The sequence below is a fragment of the Aptenodytes patagonicus genome, chromosome 7, assembly GCF_965638725.1.
Source record: "Aptenodytes patagonicus chromosome 7, bAptPat1.pri.cur, whole genome shotgun sequence".
In the NCBI taxonomy this organism is placed as follows: domain Eukaryota; kingdom Metazoa; phylum Chordata; class Aves; order Sphenisciformes; family Spheniscidae; genus Aptenodytes; species Aptenodytes patagonicus.
The window spans coordinates 61,442,601-61,452,058 of record NC_134955.1 but is presented as its reverse complement, the minus strand read 5'-3'; positions in this window follow the sequence as shown (position 1 = coordinate 61,452,058).

Below are 9,458 nucleotides of genomic sequence, written 5' to 3'. Positions count from 1 at the left end.
TCTGTAAAGCACTAGGGAGTTGTGAGGCTGCAGGTTATTTTCAACACCTTTAAAAAGCAAAAAACCTACTGCACTTTGCATGCAACATCAAACAGCCATTGGTCTGAGAAGGGAAGAGAAAGACCCTGTAGGCTGCTGCTTAGGGCACCCAGCTGGAAGGTAAGTGTGAATTAAAGAATATTTTGGAGTAAGTATTCACTAGAGCAAGGATTGAAATCCTGGAGTCTCATTTTCCCTTGTCCCCAAATGTCCCCAGATACCAGCCCCTGAGCTGTGCTCTTTCCAGCTGACCTGGTGGAAGGGAGGCCCTGAAATGTCTTTCCCTGCCAGCTGGGGCTGCCACTCTGCCATGCTGGGAGGAGGAGAAGGCTGGGGTGGCCCCAAGAAGGCTCCTGGCTGCAAGCACTGAGCAGAAGCAAACACCCCTTGACACTGGTGCGTAAATTGCTGAGAGAGGTGGAACTTGAACGACCTCCTTCCTCAGGATTTCCTGCAGCTTAACTTGGACTTCCCCATGCGTATCAGGCTGGTTGTAATAAGTCCTGTTTCCCAGGAACTACATCTTCCCATGTGCCTCCCAGGGAGCCTCGGTGTCTCCTTTGGTGAGTCTACTGGTTTGCAGGATGCATGGGAGACTGGCCCTGGGAGTGATGTCCTTGTGTGGGTTTAGCCCAGAGGGACCCAGCAACCAGCCCAGCATCACAGAGTAGGCTTGAAATGGTGAGGGAATGTGGGCTTGCAAGGTGGTATCACTGACTTAGGGTTTATTGCTCACTAGATCACGTTCTCTCACATTTCCAGCACCTGGAGTCGTAAGACTATCAGAGAATCTCAGTTTGGGGGTTTTCTAAAGGATGTTCTCAGCCCTCTGTGCTGCAGAGAAATTACTGAAAATGCTGTACCTCTCCTCTTCCTCTGCTGCAAAAAGCAATTAGGGAGCCCAGATCCACTCGTTTTAAATCTTGTAATTTTAAGCCAATCATAGAACTTTTGAACACCTGGAGTTGGCAATCCTACAGCCCAGAGGTCCTTGTGCCTAGACCACCCAGCCTTTGCAAATATCTGCACAGATACATGTGTCTTCAATTTGTAATGTATTTTGCAAAAGCTGTTTCAATTTCTTGAAACAGGCACTTGATACCTTGAACATTCTCATTCCTAAGCACTGGCCTTTTTTGGAGTATTCATGTGCTTTTTGTCTGTGTGATGGAGAGGCTGCTGTCACTCGGTCAGAAGGAAGATAATATATGCAGTTGCATATTTGGGTTGCTCATCTTCTGGAGCAGACTTCCTAAATGATGCCTCAGTCCTTTGTTCAACTTCCAAAATGAATATCGCAGAGAGGTCTGCATTTTCTGGCTCAGAAAGACTTTCAAGCACAATGAATCAAAAAGGGGATGATTTTTGAAGCACTTGTATGGGAAATTTATGGCTTCGCTTCTTTCAAGATGAAAAACCTGATGTAGGCTATAAATTTACTTAGAGGTTTGCTTTTAAAACTCAGCTTGTGACTTCTCATGGGAAACAGAGGACAGGTAGGTATGAATCAACCTGCGCTAAATGGAATGGCTAAGACTTCAGAAAGAGAAATCTGGTCCAAAGGACATGCTTTTTGTTGTGGAGTTAAGCTGAGCTCAAACTCAGTGTTATCGTTTCACTCTTCTGTGCATGCAAGACCCTGTGGCATGAGTTTTGTGGTACTTCCAGCCAGGTGAGCTGGCGCGAGTAGGAGTAGAGTCAGCTTGCAGAGAGGATGCAGGCTGAAAAACCCTGCTTGGACCAGTCCTATAATTTTCCACCTGTGCCAAGAACAACAGAGAGGTTTTTCCAGTAGTGACCAGGGGAAAGAGCAGGGTAAGTTGGTGTGGGGCAGCACGAGAGGCTGGCTACCCCATGACTCACACCGAGCCTTGGCTACCCCACAGCCAGTGACGGTCATTCAGCGTAGCTGATGTGAAAGCAAATCCTGAACTGCTCTGCTGGGACAGAGAGGAAAAAAAAGTTAAACTGCTATGGAGAAACAATCCCATGTTTACTCCTGATTAGTTTACATTGAAACATGGCTGCTGACAGGTTATTTTGGTAAAAAAGGCAAGAGCTCATTGTGTCCCTTGTTCTGCTGCCTACTCTGCATGGGTGGAGTTTCAGTGAAATCGGCTGGAGCCCTTCCACATACAGCAAATGGCAGGATTAGCAGCAATGTTTTGCAAATATCCCTCTTACTCAAATAACCTATTAACTAAAATGCTCCACTGAGCTGCAATCACTAGTAGGGTAGGTTTAGTTTATAGTTTCTATGGTGAGTAGTGTGTTTCTGGAAGCTGGGCTAGGTATTTTTTTTTCCTCCACTTGGAAACATTGTGTGGAAGAAAGTGGAGATTGTTAGATGTTTTGAAACATGTTCGTCTGCAAAAAAGTTCCCTTTTGAATGTTTGATAACAAAAATTCATTTGCATGATGCTACAGGCTGTGGGCTAAATTGCGTGGCTGGATGATTATTTAGCAAGATACGGAGTTGCCACAAAACTAGATGCAAGTTCAGAAAACAACCAGGCCTTGCCCAAGTTTGCAGCTCCAGTAAATCGTCACACAGCAGAGGGATGGAGAGCTCGTGGCATCACGCAGGGTGCTGGGCAGTGCTGGGGCTGAATGCCACACGAAGCAAATCACAGCATTAAAGCACAGGACGTGCATCTGAGAGGCAGGTCCCATCAATAGCTCTGACAAAAAGTTTGCTATCTGTCCTTCTGCTCTGCAGTCTGGAGCAATGGCTTAAGCCAGCCCCAGAGGTGTCCCAGGGGTGTCACAAGCACCTGCCAATGACTCTGGTGATGGGCTACTGCCATTGTGTCAGCCCCTTCAGCAGATGGGGATGGAGAGGAGGCAGTGCAGAAAGGTGTTAGGTACAGGTGGGCTGTGAAAGGGCAAGAATTTCATTTCCAGGTGTTAGTTTGGTGGCACTTGGGGAGGGCTGAGCACCGGCACCTACTTGGGGCAAGCAGCAAGGTTACTGCCAGCAGCAGGGTTTGGCTGACCATTGCTACAGCTGCAGGTATGGCTCCTCAGCAATCTCTGGCTGTTCATGTCCAACAGAGGCAGCTGCGTCCTGGAGAAGAGAGATGGGTGTGTAGCAACATCGGGCAACTGCTGATAGGAATGTAGAGTATTTGAGCTATTTCGCTTTTTGTGTATAAAGCTCAGCATCAGCATCAGAAATGCAACACGAAAGCAAATGTAAAAAATGAGAAGAGTCAAGAACTGAAGAACTGAAGAACTGAAGAGTAACAGCTTCTGGTAACTATATGCACGCTTCCACCCATTAGTTTGAAGATGTAATCCCTAAATCATGCCAGCCTCACCAGTATGTTTTATGCAAACCGTTACTGTCTCCAGGAGCTGCAAGTAAAAACACTGTTGTTATACTCATGCTCGTATATCGCGTATAATGATTCTTGTCCAACTTGCTAAGCAGCAGTGTTCAGTGTCACATTGTGTAGGCATTAAAAGTAGTATTTGGTAGTCTTTTTTAATTTTAAACATTTCTGAAATGCTAGGCATATAAATTGCTGCTTTTAAGTTTGAGGTGAAAAGGGAAAAAAATGAGAAGTGTCACTGCTTTTAACCGGCATATCATCTCGATGCCATGCTCTTAGCGGGGAGCACTTAACAACCACTCAGCAACCTTCCTCCTGCCCTGAGAAGAGGCAGCCAAAATCTGTCCTGTGGAGACACTGTCTCCTGGACCAGGCCCCACTGATGAGAAAGTTTGTGAATCCCACAGGTGTATGTGACTGTGGATGTCAGATGTAAAAATGCAGAGCACTTTACCGAGGAAAGCTAGATACTCCCAGAAAAGTAAAGACAGAGGGGTTGAAAATCTGGGGTCTGAACATATAAATCTCATTGTGTCACTTCAGCTCAGATAGATGAAGTGGCTATGTCTAGGTTTGCGGTGAAACAAGAACCAGAACAGAGGTCTAGGGACTCCTACAATCCAGCAAGTGACACCTCTCCCCCCTGGTTCATCCATCTTCTTCTGAATCATTTATGGATGTTTTGGGGCTGCTTACAAAGTTCAGAGGCATTAGGCTGGAGAAGAAAGTGCAGAGAGGCGTTGCATGTGCTGTCAGCCCCCCAGTGGTGTGTCCATCTGCTCTCGTGCGCTAACGAAGACCTGCTGCGCAATGCCTTTCAGGAAGCTCCAATCTTCAGGGCCTTTTGCATTAATCTTTAATATGCTCTTTGTGTGCTTGTCATGTAGGAATTCAAAGACTGAAAATAAGCTGCTTAGCAAAGATGGGGCATATTAGCTGACTTCTACTCCAGGCTGTGGGACAAATCCACCAGCCTCTGGTGCAGAAGAGCCCAGCTCGGGCTAACATTCCCTTTCGCAAAATTTTTCCAAAAAGGAGAGAGAAACGCGTCAGCACCATAAGGGATCCCATCCTGTGTTTTTTAATCCTTCCTTTGTTTGGCCTACGTGATCTCTCCAAGAAGACACAGCTCATGAGGAAAGTTCTCAGTGGAGGCTCAGCAAAGCTGCCAAGAAATGCACACTGGATGAACAGGGCCACAACCATTTCAAAAGTAAGCCCCAATAACAGTCCAAATGCACAAATTCAGTATATTACCCATCTAGAAGCAGGTCCACAAAGTCAAAGGAATTACCTCTGTACATACCTGATCTCAGAGGGACATTGGGTTGGAGGTTCGTGAGCACAACTTCACCAGACCTAACCTAGCAGCATGGACACAGCTGGGGTTGGTTTACGTCTTTGTGTTAAAAGTTGAGTATCTGCGTTAGCTGTTTTCACATTAGACATCAGACACTCCTGCTCTTTCATGTGTATTGGGTCCAGAGCATTTTCCTTTGAGTTGGTAGCAAACCATTACTCAGGAGGGTAATGGTATCATTCTAGGTAAAAAAATAAATCCACAAAGAGAAGATCTAGCTTAACTATGGAATAATTCAGTGTACAGAGTGTTATGTGTTCCTGGTAGCCTGTAGAAAGACTGGTATATGCAACTTTCCTGAGTTAGCGCTGGCATATGCAGCCCTGATAAAATTCAACTTGTGAATTCTAGTCATGGTCTTAAAGTTTATTAAAATGCACTGAAAAGGAAGGTGACATTGTAAAACAGAATGAATAGTGGTGCCTTGTAAAGCCCAAAATATCAACATGAGTATCTTGAGTGCAATGCTAATCACAGTAAATTTGGAGTGGAAATCAGCTCTTCCAGTTTCTTCTGAAATCTTTCTCTGGAGCAGAGCTGATGGTCGCTCTGGGAATGATCAATATTTGATTTTGGCATCCTATGCTCTGTGCCCATATGTGTCATTTGGTTTGTGCGTGTTTAACTCATGTAAATTAACTACTCTGCAGTGGTACAGTACTTACAAACCTACCTACTGCGATGCATCACCTATGGCATATGTTGCTACAGAAGCTCTGTTGTTTATGAACACTCCAGGCACAATCACATTATAGTGATAGCTGTACTCTGCTCTGGTGTAAAGCATGGGCCTTATCCTGCCATCTGCAGTCACGCTTCTGCTAAGAATTCGCATCCTTTTGTGTTCAAGGCACAAAAAAGTGTTGCCTGTGGAATTTTCCTTTGAAGAATAGTTCCTCAGGCAGGAAGGTTTTGCTAAAACGTAGCAGCATCTGGTTCTCATTTTGGGAATCAGTCATTTATCCAGTTTTATAAGACTGAGACACAAGTTGTCAAATGACTTCAGTTCACGCACCAAGTTGGTGGATCAGGTTGATTTACATCTCAGGATGCTCTTAGTTCGATCCTTTGGCCGGCAGATGTTACAAACCAATACAAAAGATAGTTTCCAGCATTAATGCAGTATTGCCTGTCTCTTCTCCTGTAACCTATGCACACCCATATATTAAAACTCTGTAAGATCACATCACGGTGGTTTTCCAAGCCTGTACATGTTTTCTGATTAGATACGTGCACTGGATTTAGCCAAATCCCCACTTAAGTGCTGTACTCTATGTATCTAGGTCATTTGCACAACAATTTTTATTGTAAATCTCTTGGTGGAGTTCTGCATGGCAGAAACACTTTATGTCTTCATATAAATGCATGTGAGCTTTTCTGGAGGGGGGCGGGGAGAACAAATTAGTTAATTGTCTATGGTTTTCCTGGCAACTCAAGAGTAACCAGGAAAGATAACTGGAGAAACTCAGAGCTGCTTTTACTCTACTTTTAGGCAAACGTGTTGGGCAGCTCTTAGACCATTTCACCTGCCTCCTTTGGCCTCAGCCCAGCCTCAGTTTGGCCCCAGGCACCTGCAGTGGGGAACGCAGCAAAAACCTGCTGGTTTTGTCCTTGCCAGAGCAAGCTTGCCCACCCAGCTCCGCTCTGCCAGCAGCCCCCTCCCCAGGAGGGCTGCAGGGAGGAGCAGGGCTGGCAGCAGCAGGGAGAGGGGCAATATGCCAAAAGCTGCCTGAAATCGGGACAGGCACAGCTTGAGCCTCGGGCAGGGTACGGACCAGGCACCTCTGCATGAGTACAGGCACCGCAGGCATCTCCTGCCAGCTTCCTCCTGCCGCAGGGGACCCTCCTGCTTGCAGACAGGAGCCCGCTGCCGTAGGCGCTGTGCAGGTATTTCCAATACAAAGCAACCAAAAGGCAGTTGCTACCCTAAAGAGTTTAAAATCAAATCATTTGGAAGGAAAGCTTTGGCTTGGTTACATTAGCAGTTATCACGACCGGAGCCAGGCGCTAGGTTGTGACAAAATCACCTATTGCGAAAACAAGGTAATTACATGTCTGGGTTATTTGTGAGTTGAACCAGTTCTTTCCTATTTGCTGAAATGAAATGCAAGCACCTAAGCAATGTAGTTTGCTGCATTGTTCAAACAGTGAAGCACCTCCAGCAGCACTGCTAACCAAACACGCTGCGGCTCTGGATGGTGAGAAGGGCACACATCACTCTTAGAAACCAGAAAAACTTTGAAGAATGCAATAAAATCTGTACTTACTCAGACAGCTGGCCTTGCTTGGGACAGCAGCTTAGCGTGATAAGCACTATCACTTGCTCTGCTTATTTCAGTATATTTCTGAGCATTTCTATAAAGCAGGAGTTTGAAATACCCTCATTTTATTCTTTTTTTCTTCCCCTTGGTACCCAAACTCATCCCTCAGCTGCAGTGGACCCAAAGCAATGCCAGCAAATTTAGGGGACTTCTATCAGTGTATCTACAAGCAGGGTTTGTATCCACGCATCAAAACTTTGTATTATTTTAATAGCTTCTTTTTCTCAGAATGCACATGAAAATCATACAGATGATTTCTAGCAGGACAGTGGTTCATGCTGAGCCAGCAAATAATTTTCTAGTCTTATTTTGAATCACTCTTGGAACAAGTCTTGCATGTACAAACTAGGCCAAAAAAAAATGGGTGGGGAAAAAGACACAAGGCCCTTTGTCCTCTCTGGAATTTGTTTAAAACCTCAGGGATGAATAAGGCACTTTATTTAACCCAGCTTGGCTATAAATAGGAAGCAGCACCTTAGCCGCTATATGAACTAGGGAATTCAGTTGTGGCTCCTCAGTTACGATCACACTTGAGAGGCACAGCTTCAATCAGAGACGTGTCCCTACACTAAAGGGTCGTTAAAAGTATCCGTGGGCACCAGGTTTGGTCCAAAGAGAGACTCTGAGCTAGAAGGAAGGTGCTGGGGCCAGAAGGAGTCAAACGGCTGCTTTGCCTTTGCTCGTGTTTTCTGGTCGTGCTTTAAGCACCAAGTCCTCCTGGTGTTTAGAGTCCCAAATCCCATCTTAATTTTTTTTTCTTGTTCCTAGTGGAGCAAAATTGGTTTCAGCATGGTGGGAGTGACTGTTCATCCCTGTGGTACCTCAAAGGCTTCATGGTGGAAAAGGCACCAGGAGCTGTTCTTCCCTTTCTGCAGAGACTCTTTGCAGGAGTGGGGTTAGCTCCTGTCCCCCCAAGGGATGCTGTCCCAGCACCTCCGGGCCATTCCACTGGACCAAATTAACCAAAACCACAATGGACAGGAACACGTGAGATTTAGAGAAACCTCTTCTGCAGCAGCTCCCAGCCCTCGGGCCCACAAGGAGGGGGAGGATGAGCCGCAGCAGCCGTGCGTGTGTCCTGCTGGGGAATGGGAAGGCTAGTGGCTGGACATGGCCATTAAGAATTAAAAAACCAACCATGCTGCTTCCAGAGCCAGTGTACTCCACGGCTACGTGAAGACCATTTTTGTGTCCAATTAACTTCATTCTGCCTCAGTTGTAAATTTGGGGGGAAAAAAGCTAGTTGCTTCCCCCTGCACACCCAAGCTAGGAGTTAAAGACCAGCACCAGTGAAATAGCACCTGAGCTGCTGGGTTTAATCCCATGTTCAGTTTACTTTGTTCTGCCCCTGTGTTTTCCGTTGCAGTTCTATACTTGCAAGACCTCACCAGACTGAAGAGCTAATCCAGGAGGATGTACGGGGCTGCCAAGGGAAGGCTGGGTTGATGAGATAGGTGCCTGTGCTATTTCTTCCTGCTCAAATCATCATCAGTGAATAGTTAACAGCAACAATAAATTATTCTTATGTTTCCAGTGCTGTGGTATCTGGAGCCTTCCCCAGCTCCTGGGTCTGGCTGTACGTCCCAGCAGCATCCCAGTCCCAGGGGTTTTCATGGCTTCATCGCCTACTGAATAGTAATGTGTGGGAGTACAGTTGTCAGGGGTATGGCGGACACATGGGTATGTGACAATATCCAACCTATGTTTCATAAATTAAATGACTAATTCATAAAGAGAATTTGTCACACTCCAGGAGCCGTGCCGAAGCTGAATGCTGGCTTGATTGCAAACATCCATTTCATGGCTGGACTCACTGCCATCACGGCCATTTTAAACAGATTTCCTTTGGTCCGTGGGCACGAATTGTTGGGCAGGCTGAAAAGATCCTTGTCCTTTGTAGTGTAAGGTCTGGGGTCTGAAAGCTGAGCATGAGGAGAATAGCTCCTGGTCCCTGTGCCTACCTCCCTGGAGGCCCCCACTCCTCCGCTCCTGCCCGCCCTCCTTGCTGGGCTCAGGGAGGGTCGCCAGAAGGGAGGTCTGCTGAGGTTAGATGTGAAGTTTTTGGACTTTTCATGGCAGAAATGTTGGAGAAAATTAAGGAAAATGTTTTATCAGCATTCTTAGAGGAAAATTGCAACTTTTTAATGTTTCAAGTTTATTTTTTTCAACGATTTTTTTTTCAAAGAGAGAAAACCAGAAACGTTGTTAAAATCCTAGTTTTCCAGAACTGAGTGAATTTAAACTTTGGAGGGTTACTCTCTGTAATAATAAAAGCCACAATGTGTTTTCAAAGACAAAGGGAAGAAGGGTGCCCTGCTCTAATTTGTGGTAGAAGCGGTGCATATGAGTAACAGCTTTTATAACATGAATGTAAAGGATGTGCTGTTTGTTATGGGAGTCATG